Source organism: Erithacus rubecula, assembly GCF_903797595.1.
Source record: "Erithacus rubecula genome assembly, contig: scaffold_90_arrow_ctg1, whole genome shotgun sequence".
Lineage (NCBI taxonomy): Eukaryota > Metazoa > Chordata > Aves > Passeriformes > Muscicapidae > Erithacus > Erithacus rubecula.
The window spans coordinates 762,763-778,579 of record NW_027635424.1 but is presented as its reverse complement, the minus strand read 5'-3'; positions in this window follow the sequence as shown (position 1 = coordinate 778,579).

Genomic DNA, 15,817 nt, shown 5'->3' with positions numbered 1-15,817 from the left:
AAGGGCCATTGTGGCACTTCAGAGCCTTGTGGAGCCAAGGGGACCATAGTGACACTGTGGGGCTAGGTGAAACCAATGATCTGTTGTGACATTGCAAAGCCTTACGGGATCATAGAGACTATTCTAACACTACAGGCCTCATTGACCAAGGAACCATGGGGTCTTCTTGGGTCAAGAGGTGATTGTGTCACTGTGTAGCACCATTGAACCAAGGAGTCCATGGTGACACTACAGGGACCCGTGGAACTAAGGATCCATGTAAAATTGCAGGACCCCATAGAACCAAAAGTCCATTGTGATATTTCAGGGCCTCATGGAATCCTGGAGGCCATGATGACACTTTGAGATGAATCAAGGTGCTCTGCAGGGCCTCATGGAACCAAGGAGACGCTTCTGACATTGTGAGTCCCCAGGAAAGCAAGGGTCCATTTTGATACTGTGGCACCCCCGCAGTGGCGCCCGAACAAGTGGCTTCCGACCCTAAGGCCTTCTACCACAGGGCTCGTTCCACCGCACCGCTGGAGGTAAGCGAGTGGGGAAGCTCCAAGTTGCAGCGCTTGGAGGGCAAAGATTCCTGTATGCTGGCATACTGCTGGTTTCCGTGCCTGGGTACTCCACATTCCGGAGGCTCGCCGTCCCGATTACGCCGCCATACAGCGTTTCACACGACTGTGGTAAAGGCTGCAATGTAACGTGCGCATGCAAATTAAGTTTTGATTCCTGAGCTGCCCCCTTCGTTAGTTTAAAAAACTAAAAAAAAGGGGAAATTATGGCTAAGCAGACAGGACAAGCGGCTTTTAATTTATTTAAATGCTTTTTAGAAAAGCGAAAGGTGGAAATAGATTATAAGAAGGACTTATTAAAGTTATTAGACTATGCTAGGGAGAAAGGATTTTTTATTGCTCCTGAGGAGCTTTTTACAGTTGAGGAGTGGAAAAAACGAGGAGATTGTTTAGCTTGGGAGGTCATTCGGAAAGATAAGACAGCTAAAAGGCTAGTTCAGCCTTGGCAGGCTATCTTTAACTCTTTAGAAGCATATCAGGCTGAGAAAAAAATTGCTGCTGATGCATCCATACTTTTAGATGGCAAACCTCTTGCTGCAGAGCGAACTGCACAAGCTGGTATGTATGTTTATGGAGAAAATAATCTTCCAGATCCACCAACTCTGTCACAATTTACAATGCCACAAAAATCTGTTTCTAACGCAGCTGTTCAGTCTCCTTCTGTAGCAGAGCCCTCTGCCTCTCCCATGGACATAACGAAACAGCAAACTGAGCAAGTTTCAGATAAGGAAGTTGAGGAAAAAGCAAAGATAAAAGTAGAAATTGAGTCTAGACATTGGAATAAAATCATGGGGGAAGCAATAGCAGCTGGGGACCAAAATTTTGTTGCAAAATTACAGGGAGACTCAATAGTTAAACAGCAGGCATTTCCGGTTACATATTCTCCTACTGCAGAAGGCATGCAGGTAACAATAGCTCCTTTGAATTGGAAGTTGTTAATGCAATTACATAGTACAGTAAATGAGGCAGGAATACATGGGGAGCCTACAAAACCTGCTTAATTATATTTGGGGTTCAGGACTATTGTTACAAGAGGACATGAAAAATGTTTTTAAACTAATTATGACACAATCACAGTTTATGCTATGGCAGGCTCATTTTCAAGCTTTATGTGAAGAAGCTGCATGTATTCAAAGGGCACCTAGTGACCCACTTAGGGGAGTCACAATGGACAGATTTATGGGAATAGGTCAATTTGCCAGGATAGACGCCCAAGCATTTTTGGGCCCAGATATAGTAAAGGAGCCAATGCGATTAGCTAGGGCTGCATATGATTTAGTTAGAACTGAGAGAGGAGAATTACCATCCTATATGCATATTAGACAAGGTCCACAGGAGTAATTTTCTAGTTTTGTGGACAAGCTTACTGCTGCAATAGAGAGAGCAGGAGTACCTCAACATATGCAGGGACCACAGCTTAAGGAATATGTTATACAAAATAGCAATGCACAAGTAAGATGGATAATAGCTACATTATCATGTGATTGGACTGTAGTGGATTTGTTAGATCATATGAGTAAAATTCCACAAGGAACTCAAGCTATGTTAGTTGAGGCTGTTAAGGATTTAACATTAACTCTAAAAGGCAGGCAGTCTCAGGGTCAAGCTTTTGAGCCATTAAAGCCACATAAATTTCAGACTGCTGACAAGTCTCACTCCAATGTGAGGTGTTTTCGATGTGAGCGGAATGGCCACATACGACGAGACCGTCATACTACAAATGTTTGGTGCCGTATCTGTCAGCATAACTCACATTCCACAGACGAGCGTGAGGGGACATGACGCGAAGACACTAACTGCCTACCAAGTCACCCAAGTACCTCCAGTAGCCCCTCCTTGTTCCCTGCCTGTAAACATCAGCCAGCCACTGCAACAGGTTCCTTGCTCCCTGCCGGTGAACTTCAGCCAGCCTCAAGAGGGAGCCTCAGCCTGGACTTGGCAACCGCAATAGACATTGTGCTTAAAGACTCCAAACCTTTAAAGGTTCCTACTGGGGTTTGTGGACCTTTAATTTAAAATGGAAAATCTTATGGAGCTTTATTATTGGGACGATCTTCAACTATTTTGCAGGGACTAACTGTTGAACCTGGAGTTATCGATGCGGATTATATAGGTGAAATTATGATTATGGTTCATACACGTTTTCCTCCTGTCAGTACTCCTGCAGGAAGCCGCATAGCTCAGCTGATTCCACAACAGCAGCTGATTAAGGAGGCCCAAGGACCACTGCGAGGAACTGGTGGATTTGGATCTACAGGAGGTTTGGTATTACTTACTCTTACAATGGATCAGCACCCTGTTCTGGAGGCTATATTACGTTTTGCTCAACAGAAAACGCGACTTCGAGCCTTACTGGATACAGGTGCTGACATTACCATTGTTTCTAAGTGTCATTGGCCATCTGATTGGCCACTGCAAAATCGTCTGGAGACAGTTGAAGAGGTTGGACATGGATTTTACAAAAACTGGCTACAATTATCTCTGAAAGAGCTGTTTCTCAGAGAGTGGAGGATGTACCCATTGACATTACTATTTTACAGGGAAAAGATCACCTCATGGGTGGTCTCACACAGCTCACAGCAGATCATCAGACACTTGTTTTGGAATGGCTTTTTTGCATCTCTGCAACCTAGGACGCAAGGACCTGCTGAGGTACAATACATGGGTAGAGGTTACATGTGTTATTGCTCCCACAGGGCCCATTTGGGTACCCAGCAAATGGATTCATCCAGTGACTGATGACAGAGGCTGCACCTTCTCCACCTCAGACCCAGGAAGAAGAGAAACAAGAGGAGAGAGAGCGACTAAGGGATCATCTGGCAGTACAACCCTTGGTCCAACAACTCGAGAGTCTTCTGAAGAGGACCATTGAGTGGTCAACTCTTTCTGATTTGGAAGAGTTTGCTATTTACCAACCTTCATTATTTGCTGATCAAATTGGACTGGGAAAGAGACAATGTTTAAGCTGTAATAAAAAATGTAAGAGAGGTGAATGTGTATTGATAAAATGTGGTAGATGTAAGGAAAAGTGTTGGTTACATCAAACACACTTATGGCAACCTGTGTGTCTTATTTGTACTGAAAAACTGCAACATACTAATTGGCAGTGAGAGGATTTGGCATTAATTGACACTCATTTTTCCTCAGGAGGTGAACAACCTGATCGCCGGCAACCTTCTCTTGCAACTGGTAGGGTATGTTGTTGAAAATTGTAAGAACGGGTATCGATTTTTAGTACGTTGGCGTCTCTTGTTTGCTATCCAATGGATAGAGTGGTTTGCTGCTACAGTAGTACTAAAATCTGTCTGTTCTCGGGATATCCCAGATATTATGCGTCACTGTTGTATACCAGAACATCAATGGGATGATGATATTAAGGGGCATGTCCGGCCTAAATCTAGGCATAGTAATCTTAGAGATGCTAATCGCTTCCTTCATCCCGACAGAAGCATGGATACCAACACAACCCAAAACTAATGTGTGGGTTACCCTGGCAAATAAGGGGCAAGATGCTATATGCTTGTCTTTATCAACACCAGGTAATCCTTTTTCTACATGCTTGGTTGGTATCCCACTTGATTCCTGGCCATGTCCTGATACACTTTCAGTCCACAACATTTCAAATCCGAAGAACAATGTTAAATTTTGGGACTTATGGGTTCCATATTTAAAGCATGCATCTTTAGATGCTTGTTCCTTGCATTTTTCAATGTTTGCAGAAAAGCATGACACGCATAGCAGAGTCTGTCATGAATCATGCTTTTCTTGCACAAAATAAAAGAGGGGGAATTATTAAGAATTGGTTAGAAAGCCATGGACACAACTGTGGATATGGCTCGGCTGAGGCCTTGTTGCAGGAGAGCAGCTCCTGCTAAGTAGTAGCTAGGCCTTGCTCTTAAGCAGATTTTGCTGAGCAGCAGTGTTTGCTTTTAAGAAACTTTTGCAAAAGCAATGCAGCTAGCATAATTTGCAGAGTTAGTCGATAAGTAATACATACGTACATTGTTCAATCAAGGCCTTAACTTCCAGGGAAGCATGTAGCAAGCGAGGTATAACCCTGGGACAGATACTATATAGCAATAAGTATAAGCATAAGGGAAGTAGCAGCCAAGACTAGCAGCGAGGTAGCACGTATACTTTTTGGCTAGAAATTCAGTAGGCATGATTATCTCACACTTGCAATAATCAATAATAAGAGAAGGCGTACATAGTAAAAACTAATAATATTGTACTAATATCAATAATGCTGATTTATGCTATTTTGGGCTATAAAACTGTCTGATGCTCTCAATAAAATTGAATTATGCTTTATCAATCACATTGATTGTCTGGCTGATCCCCTCGCCATTCCTCCTTAAGCGGCTCCCCACCCCCGCACATCTGTTTTTTGTGGCTAGAGCTATGGTTAGCTGCAATCTCCTCCCTGGACTTACTCATTGTAAGAACTGGGTTAGGTCCAACTGATTGGGATATTGAAGGTGGGAATCTGATAATTTGTATGTTTGCCCAGATGTGGTGAGAAAGATGAACAAACGCTGTCCACGCTTTGCCTGTGGTCCAGCTATCATGGGTCGGCTGTAGGATTGTCATGATATAGCCTGTGCAGGTGTGCTGTTTCCTGCCTTGGGGCAAGATCACGAACCCATCCATATAAAATTTTGGTTCAAGACAGCCATGGGGAGTATACTTAATTTGCAGGAACTTATCAGGCTGTTGTGGTTTCCATCTATTGCCTGTTACAATAGTTTCACACCCTCATTATCCACAATATCCATACTCTGGGTAATTACAGTAACTTTATCCTGGGTTGGAAGACGGGCACCAATAAGTCTGAAGTAATGACATCTCTTCAAATTTGGGGAACCCTGTATGAAAGGGAAAAACGTCTTTTAGCCTGAACTTGGAAGATGGGGCATAAGCTGTAACAATTTCTTTGATGACCCTCTCACGTGAGAGATGGCATAGAACCCACCTGAACGGCTGGTGAGGGTAATGTTTTGTGTCTGCCTGTCCTCCACCTACTAACCCTAGAAACAGGATAACACAGAGATACCGTTGCTGCTTTAACTTTGATAATATGAGTTTCTCAGGTGATGCCGGGTTGCTTGGTGGTCTCTCTCTCTTTCCTGGTAGTGGGGCATATGGGTTGTGGGGGTGTCCGATGATCCAGTCCTGTAAACAAAGTCTCACAATTCTCATTAGCTCCACTCTGAAGGTCTGGTTTGATCGATTTGAGTGGACACCATTTGATGTCCCCATCTCTTTTAACGACCCCATACCCCCGCCCCGTGAGCACTAGTCTCCAACCTTGTTCCCACTCCCCCAGTTCATTTTTGATCACAACCCGTGGGCCTGTCTCTAGTGCTCAAGTGGCCCAGTGTCTCTGGGCAGGACTGTTTGTTTCATCCCCCCTAGGGAATTGATTTAACTCTAGCAGCGCCGTTGCTAATATGTGAGCCTGGTCATCTGGGGGAATGGCATTGGTGAAACCTTCTGTCTTTGCTAGTACTTCCAGTTTGGCTTTCAGAGTCTGATTTGCTCTTTCAACAATGGCTTGTCCGGTGCTGTTGTATGGGATGCCATGTACCAAGGTGATGTTCCATTTCGAGATGAACGCTTGGACTGTCTTTGAGGTGAAGTTTGTGCCGTTGTCTGTTTTGATTTGTTTTGGAACTCCAAGCCATGCCATGGCTGTCAGCCAATGTTGGATGGTCACTTTGGAATTGGCCTTGAGGTGCTGTGTGTTCACGATCATGCCACTGTATGTATCCACGGTAACTGCGAGCCACGCTCGGGGACTTAACAGCTGGCATTGTGTAAAGTCTGTCTGCCATATTTCTAAGGCTTTGAGGCCCCTGGGGTTCATGCCGCTTGACCACAGTGGTGGTTTATGACAGTGAGGGCACGTGGCGACGACGTGCTTTGCGTCTGCGGCAGAAATTATGCACTTCTTTGCAAATGCTTTCGCTCCGATGTGAAGGGATTCATGCAACTGATGGGCTTCTTTCAGCCTCCATACGCCTTTTGCGGCAGCGTCGGCCTTGTCATTGCCAATCTGGTAGAATCCTTTGATTGGGTTATGGTTGTTGATGTGGATGACAGATATGGTGCCTTTCTGAGAATAGAGTGCTTTTTCTAGCATCGTTTCTGTCCCAGTCTGAGGTTTTTCCTTTGCCCCAAAATTACTCCAGAGGGACATGAAGGTGGTTCAAACCTTGGTTTTCTTTGAAGCAGCTGAAGAGAGATAGCCAGAGATGTTTTTTTTGTTCCAAGGATTGTTTATTCTTTCTTATCTTAGGGACTTTTTGCCTGGCCAGCAGCAGTTTGCTCAGCCTGGCATTCATGGTGGAATCTGCTGGTGGAGCCAGGGCTTATCTTATATAGTTTGTACTACATATTACATGTTTACAAAATTTTCTCAATACAATACAATTTTATACAATGGTCTAGCCCTGACTCCATCCAATCTAAAAGTGCCAACGTGTCACCCAACATGGATGACATGAAGAAGCAGGAGGAAAAGGTGTCCACCCCCCAAATTCTTCATCTTGGCCATATGTCCCTTATCATAAACATTCAAAAAAACCTATTTATCTACGTTCTAAAAGTTTAATTTATACTTTACTAATTTTGGTAGCTTGTTTTCATTCTCTTTGTGCTGACAACTTCCCCCAGGGGTTAGAATTTAGCACCTGTGACAATAGAGTCTCACTCAGAGGTCTTTGAGACCCCTGCCAGGGGGATTTTGAGACCCCCAAGGAGGCCAGGGGTACGCCCTGGGCTCCCACAGTTGCCACCACCACGGACACTGACACACCTGGTCCGGACATGGCTAGGCAGAGCTTGGCCACAAATATGGAGTCAGTCACAATGTTAAGGTGTTCTTCTGGGAACAGTCCGCATGCTAGCACTACGGCAGCTGCTTCAAGTTATTGAACTGAAAGCACAGGGTCAGTTGCCTTGACACACTGCCGTTGTTCTCCTGACTGCCATACTGCCACTGTGGTAGAGGTCAGCAATGATGTGTCCATGAAGATGGTTGGTCCTGCCTGTGGTCGGTCGATTATCTTTGGTGGGAGGTCGATGTTGATGACCGTGAGCAGCTGAGTCCAAGGAGGTTTTGCCGCGTAGCGAATCTCTCCTCCAAAGCCAAGGCTCCTCCAAAGCCAAGGGCCACGGCTAGGTATTCGGATACTGTTGTCGACTGTGCAGAGAGCTGTTTGTGGAAGGGCAAGTATATCATGGCAGGTTTGGCACCCAGATGTCTTAGGGAGAGTTTCCTGCCTTTCATGATGAGGCTGCTGAGGCACTCGACTCCCGGGGGAAAAGCGCTTGACTTTTTCCCCAAGACCACCCATTGTATTGGTTGGGCTTTGTCGGGGGGTCCTTGGGCTAAGGCTCCCACTCCCCCCTATTTTGTAAAGAGAACATACAGATCGATCAGTGCACTTGAATCCCATCTGGTGAGTGTGCTCACTGACATCTGGTGTTCGATAAAGTTGAACGAGCTTATAGCTTCTGTTGTCAGGGTTTTCAGTTCCCATGGGTTCTTTCCTCTCAAGAGGTCATTTAGAGGGTCCATGACCTCAGGGGGAATCAGGACGATGTTGCGGAGCCACTGCAAGGACCATACCAGCTGCTGCACGTCATGGAGTGTCTTGATGTCTCGGCGGATTTTTATCTGGGGAGGAGTTACGTAGGAGCTTGTGATTCCCACTCCTAGGAAGGTCACGCATGGTCCCTTTTGTGGGAGTCCAGAGTTTTTCCCTGGCTCCTTTGGGGGTGCAAAAACCCCCCTGGCAGACCCCTCAGAGACCCCTGAGTGCTGCCCAGGAGCTGCAGGGGCTGGATTTGGCTCCTTGGGAGAATCTGCCCACATTGAGAGAAGAGACACAGAAAATAATGATGAGTAGAGTGTAAATTAGAATGTTAGAACGTAGATAAATAGGTTTTCTTGAATGTTTATGATAAGGGACACGTGGCCAAGATGGAGAATTTGGGGGGGTGGACACCTTTTCCTCCTTGTTCTCCATGTCATCCATGTTGGGTGACACGTTGGCCTCTTGGATTGGTTGGGGTCAGGGCTGGACCATTTAATAAAATTGTATTGTATTGGTAAAATTTTGTAAACATGTAATACGTAGTACTAACCATATAAGATAAGCCCTGCCTTGACCAGGCATATTCCACCATGGATGCCAGGCTGAGCAGACCGCTGCTGGCCAGGCAAAGTGTCCCAGAGATAAGAAACAATAAATTGTCCTTGGAAAAAGAGAAAACCGTCTCCGGCAGTCTCTCTTCGGCGGCTTCAGGGAAAACCAAGTTTTGAACCACCCTTTGTGTCCCTCTGGGGTGATCTCGGGGCAGAGGAGGAACCCCAGACTGGGACACCTTTTTTATTTTTGCGCTTGTTATTTCAAAGCCATTTGTCTTTAAGGTCTTGGAGATGGTTGACACCAGCTGGTCCACTTGGCTTGTTGTTGGTGTGGCGATCTGGATATCGTCCATGTATTGGATGATGGTTGCAGTCGGATTGCTCTGCCAGACTGGTGCTAGTGCTTAGTCTACTGTGATATGGCAGATGGTAGGGGAGTTGATCATTCCTTGGGGTAACATTTTCCAATGAAAGCGTAGTTTGGGCCACTGGCTGTTTGGAAAGATGATGGAAAAGGTGAACCGCTCCTTGTCATCTTCATGAAGGGGAATAGAAAAGAAGCAGTCTTTGATGACACGCACTGCGCAGGGTTGCCCTCTCGGTATCATTGAGTTCATGGGTAGCGAAGTTTGTACCTGGCCCATCGGCTGGATTCTCTTGTTCACTTCCCTCAGGTCGTGCAGGAGATGAAAGCCTTCACCAGACCGTTCAGGTATTACTAAGATTGGGGTGTTCCATGGGCTCGTGGAGGGTTCTTCAGGATTCTTGTGTAGCTCACGGCCAACTAGCTCAAGGAGCACAGTCATTCGAGGCTTGGACAAGGGCCACTGTGCCACCCACACCGGTTTGACTGATTTCCAAATTAGTTTGATGAGCAATGGCGGGTATGCGACAGTGCCCTTAGAATAAATTTATCACCCTAACGTCTAGCATGGATATGGCATCTCACGCCAACAAGGGTGGGTAATCCGACATAACGTATGTTATAAGGGTTATAGTCCTTCCTGGTCCTCTCTTGGTGAAGAGTGTTATTGCTATCAGTTGGGTGCTCTTGCGGGCTCCGGTCATCCCTCCAACTCCGCTCATCATGGAGGCTTCTTCTAGCTTCCATGGTAGAGGCCAGTGTATATCTGGGATGACAGTGACTTCTGATCCTGTGTCCACCCAAAAGGGAAGGCAGAGGGCCGAGTTGTCGGAGCTGTTGCAGAGACGACACTCTGCCCACACAATCAGTGGGTTCTTCCCCACCTTCACAGCAAAGTCCACCCATGGGTCTTGTTTCTTTGCTTTCATGGCAAAAGCCACCCAGACGCCTCGTCCCCAGGGAGATGTTCTGGGCAGTCCTGAGATGCGGATTGGTTTAATTGAGCTACTGGTTGGGCGACAAAGTTAGTCATATCTTGAGGGGGTAATGGGTGTGGAAGCCCCCTGCCCCATTGAGGGTTGCTGTAGCTGAGCAGTTGCATGTTCCAGGATGGAGGGGGCTGGGTACAGCCCGGCAGCCCCCTCCACTTCCTGTTTCCCTGAGTCTTGGATCTGCATTCCTTAGCTAAATGTCCCTTCTTTCCGCATGCCCAGCACTGTCCCCTAAGCTTCCCTTGGTGTGGCGGAGCAGCTGCTGGTGGGCGTCCTGACTGGGGGCAGTTTACTGCTACATGGCCTGCCTGGCCACACTTGAAGCATGCCATTACACTGGTTATTGCAGTGCGAACTGCTGCTTGGATGGGAGTTAGGTGTTCTTCCTTTGCAACATGTCTGATCATGGTTGTGAGATTGGACCCAGATGGCAGTGATCTTAAAATGTCCTTGGTGGCTGAATTGCATTGCTGGCGTAGGCAGTCTGCCAGCACAGGACCCTTCGTCTCTGAAGGTAATGCAGAGGAATCTAATGCTGCCTGAAGACGGTCCACAAACTAATTGAAGCTCTCACTCTCACTTTGCTTCATAGTGGACCATGGCGAAGGTTTGGCTATTACTTTAGAAGCTGCACGGATGGCTTCTTGGGCATCACGGGTTGCTGTCATACCTTCATGGGCCTGCAGGCCTTCTCCCTGTGCTTGTGGGGTGATCATACTTGGGTCTGTGCCCATTTGTCTCTGTATGCTGGAGTCGTGCAGTGGATGGTCTGCCCCTGTTACTAAGGCTAGCTGCTTTACCCATATGTCCTCCCATTCTTGTTTAAAAGCGATCATCCCCGCCCCATCGAAAATTAGTCTACAAGTCTGTTTGATATCAAAGGGGAGCATGTCATCTCATCCAAAAACGCTATCAATGAGTGTGGAAACCATAGCAGAATTAATTCCCCTGTCCGCAATAGCTTTGACAATTGCCTGCACGTCCTTTGGGTTTACCGGCGAATAGGTTCTTTAATTTCCACCTGCCCCCCCGACTCGAACCGGGAACACAAGAGTGGCCGATGGAGCCCACTCAGCACAAGCTATTTTTATTTTCCACCAGTCTGTAAGTGGGGTTCGATCTTTCTCTGATATCGCTTTAACCCATGCAGGAGTGTTGCTGCTAGTGATTTTATATGCTGCTGCTCCCTTTTTGTTACAGCCTGAATTGGTGTTGGAATCATCCTCTGACCACCTTCCCAGCTGCCCATCCCAGCTCGAGTCAGAGTCTGAGCTGGAAGCCGACTGGCTGGACACTTCCAGGCTGCTGAGCCTTTTCCTTGGGCTCCGCCCCCACCCCTTTTTCTGGGGGTCGGGCTGTTCCCTCCCCCTGTGCTCCCTCTGCCTCCTGCTGGGAGAGGGTCTTTACCTATAAGGACCAGATTTAAAATGAGCTCTTTGATTGGTCTTAAGCTCCTTCTCAGGGGCCGTCCATCCTTCCTGCTCACCCACACTTTTGCTGTCCCACGAGCCTTCTGCATATCCGCCCCCTGCGCCACTGGTCCACCCCCACCACGTGCTCAGGCGCCATTTTCAAACGCAAAAGGCAGGGGTGGCTTTTTATCAATCACTTCGGATTCTGAGATTATAACTGTGTTCTGCGCCTCCTCTGCTAGCCCCTGCCAAAATGTCCAAGCATGCTCCCCCCCCCCCCGATGGTGGTGAGTCCCATCCCGGGGGTAGGGGAGGGAGTTCCAGGGTCCACGCATCCATGCTTCCAAGCAGTTCAAGCTCCTCCATGGTTTGCATAGCTGCCCCAATCCCCAGCTGCGGGAAGGCTAATAAACAAGTTTGCGTGGCTTTCCAGGTATCTTGCTGTTGTTGAGCCCTTTGCAGAGACTGGATGACTCTTGCCCACGATTTGAGGGTTTTCCCTGAGCCTGATGATATGGTTTCCTCGTCCAGAGCCCTCGTGCTTATATCCCATATCTCCGGATGGAGAATTTCTACGGAGCTTTCTATAGCCCCTATCTTTATCAGTCTCAGCACTGCGAGAATAAAATCCTTAAGGTTACACTCTATGCCCCACTACGCGTGGATCTCACTTATGACCTTCACGACGTCTTCCATGCCTCTTGCTGGTCCGGGGACATCTCCCCACGCTGCACTAGACCAGCTGTGCAGCCGCCAGGTCCTCGTCCAGGCAATCCCCAAACCCTGGGCAGTCTCCCGTGTTTTGGCACCACTTGTTGCAGCGACCTGGTTCTGGGTTAAGCCCCGGCACGGCAGCCCAAACCCCAGGGCCACTTGGTCCATATGCTCCAGACACCAACTTGGTGGACAGCAAAATGGCGTTTATTGAAGGGTCAGAGGGGTTTTTATAACTTGAGCTCTTAGTGTCATTTCCTTCAGCTCACGTCTGGCTGGGTGAGGCCAGGCACGGAGCAAAGGTCTTACTGCAAGGGGGGAAGGGGTTCTAAGTGACCATACAGCTCGAATTCTTCCACTCACATATCCCTAACTCTCCACAGAAAGGTGACCTGGGCTGACTCTGCCTTCAGGGAGCTGCCAAAGCATCAGGGAGTGGCCCCTAGGTACAGGGATTGAGGCCCAAATCCCTGCTCTCCAACACCTTTGGGGACACACCTGTGCACCTCTCGGTGGTCCTGGACTGGTGCTGAGCCCTGCTGGAGCAGGGCAGGTGCTGGAAATAGCCATGCCAGCTTGGTTCTGCCAGGACCCTTCCCTGGGGCTGTGCTCGGGGAGCGCTGCCCAAGGCCTTGGCAGCCCCAGGGGTGTGTCCTGGTTTGAAGGACAGGTGTCTGCCAATAAAGGCAGAAGTTTTCCTTTGAAACAAGAGACTTTAATTCCACTCCCCCCAAGTATTATAATTGTTTGAATCAAGGACTCTGAGGCAGAGATAAGGGGTAGGAATAACAATTCTTTTACTACTATATGTAACCGTACAAGCAGAAACAACAGCAGTTGTTAAAATTAGCAGCAAAACAGAACAGATAACTCGGTTCCAGTCCTTTCTTTAGCTGCAGGCATGCTCTCTCTGCACTCGGTCCCAGTGCTCCTGACAAGCAAAGCCCGACAGCTGCAGAGAAGCAAGCAGGAGTGGAGGTGGGAGGGGGCAGTAGCCACGCCGGTCTCAGGTGGAAGCAGGCTGGAGAGGGCAGCTCCTCGCTCGCCGTTTGTTCTCTGTTGGTCAGCTGTGTCCTCAGAGGTAGGAGGCTGGAGTGGGGGAGATGCAGGGCAGGTGATCGCAGACCATCTGGCCCTCCTATGTTCGGGCTGCGTGGCTGGAGATGGGGCATCCTCCTGTCAGCTCCGCTCTCTGGAAATATGTGTAGCCCCTCCAGAAGCCCAGCTCCCATCTACCACTTTTGTCTAGAGTCGTCAAAGGTCCTGGGTGTAACCCGGCCAGCTCCATTAGCATGATAATGGGAAGAACACTTTAAATTGACACAGTAATAGAAAAGCACTCAACCCCAACATTGTGCACCTTGAATTTTTTCCATGCCAACATGCTACAGAAAATTAAAACTTTTAAATCATATACATGCATGCAGTTACAGGCACAGTATTATAGATAGTTCACCATAGAACAAGGTCCCTTTGGGGTATGAATCGGGTCTCTCCATCCTTTTGCATCACCCACCTAGTGCAACCTGGTCCGTGAGCGAAAACCACCGCACAAACAGGATTGTCTTTGCTGGAGTCAGAGTTCACCCAGACAGTTTTTCCCAACATGTTTCTCAGGTGTACCACTGGAACCTTTTCTCCATCTGCTGCTCCCAAGGGCTCAGATTGGGCAGGGCTTGCTCTGTTAGTGGAACCTCGGGTATTCACTAACCATGTGGCCTTTGGTAGGTTGATCTCCCAGTTCTTGAAAGGCCCCCAACCAAGTGCCTTTAAGGTGGTATTAAGCAGACCATTGTACCGTTCGACTTTCCCAGCTGCTGGTTCATGGTAGGGAATATGGTACACCCACTCAATGCCATGCTCTCTAGCCCAGGTGTTTATAAGGCTATTTTTGAAATTACTCCCGTTGTCTGACTCAATTCTCTCAGGGGTGCCATGCCTCCAAAGGACTTGTTTCTCAAGGCCCAGAATGGTGTTCAGAGCAGTGGCATGGGGTACAGGGTAGGTATCCAACCATCCAGTGGTGGCTTCCACCATGGTCAGCACATAGCACTTGCCATGGCAGGTCTGAGGCAGTGTAATGTAGTCAATCTGATTGTACCACGTCTCACAGTCATAGATGACCTGAGAAATACTGTCCATGGTTAGATCCACCCCCTCAGTCTTGTGCCCACTTATAGGTGGTGTCTCTGCCCTGATGACCTGAGGCATCATGGGTCCATCGAGCTAGGAACAATTCTCCAGTGTGTTCACAATCTAATTCTATCTTTGACACCTCTATCTGTGCAGCCTGACCTGCCTGCTCTTTATGCCAGTGTTCTTCATTAGCCAGACTCTTGGGAACATGGGCATCCACATGACGGACTTTCACGGGGAGCTTCTCTACCCAAGTGGCAATGTCTTTCCACTCATCAGCAGCCCAGATTGGTTTCCCCTTATGTTGCCAGTCAGCCTTTTTCCATGTCTCCAGCCAACCCCACAGAGCATTGACTACCCTCCACGAACCAGTGTAAAGGTAGAGCTTTGGCCATTTCTCTCTCTCAGCAATGTCCAAGGCCAGCTGAACAGCTTTGAGTTCAGCAAGTTGACTTGTTCCACCTCCTCCTTCAATAGCTTGTGCAACCTGTCATGTGGGGCTCCATACTGCTGCTTTCCACTTCCAGTTCATCCCCACGATGCGGCAGGAACCCTCAGTTAAAAGAGCATAGCATGTTTCATCTGCTGGCAGCTGATTGTACAGTGGGGCTTCTTCATCCCGGGCAATTTGCTTCTGCTACTCTTCATCAGCGAGACTAAAAACTTCACCTTCTGACCAGTTAGTAATTATCTCCAAAATCCGAGGTCGATTTGGGTTGTCAATACGGGCGCGCTGTGTGATGAGGGCAATCCACTTGCTCCATGTGGTGTTGGTGGCGTGGTGGGTGGAGGGAACTTTTCCTTTGAATATCCACCCCAGCACTGGCAGTCAGGGTGCCAGGAGAAGCTGTGCTTCTGTGCCAATCACCTCTGAGGCAGCTTGAACTCCTTCATAGACAGCCAAGATTTCCTTCTCTGTGGGAGTGTAGTTGGCTTCAGACCCTTTGTAACTTCTGCTCCAGAATCCCAGGGGTCAGCCTCGGGTGTCACCAGGCATCTCCTGCCAAAGGCTCCAGGACAGACCATGGTTCCCGGCTGCAGAGTAGAGCACATTCTTTACCTCTGATCCCATCCTGACTGGGCCAAGGGCTACTGCATGAGCAATCTCCTGTTTGATCTGGGCAAAGGCTTGCTGTTGTTCGGGGCCCCAGTGGAAATCGTTCTTCTTGCGAGTGACCAGGTAGAGATGGTTCATAATCTGGCTGTACTTGGGACTGTGCATTCTCCAAAAGCCTATGGCACCTAGGAACGCTTGTGTTTCCTTCTTGCTTGTTGGTGGAGACATTGCAGTGATCTTATGGATGACCTCAGTGGAAACCTGGCGCCGTCCATCTTGACACTTCACTCCCGGAGCTGGTCATTTAACTTGGCTCTTTTTAATGGCGAAACCGGCTCCCAGCAAATACTGGATGATCTTCTCTCCCTTCTCAAATACCTCCATTGCTGTGTTCCCCCACAAAATGATGTCATTGATGGACTGC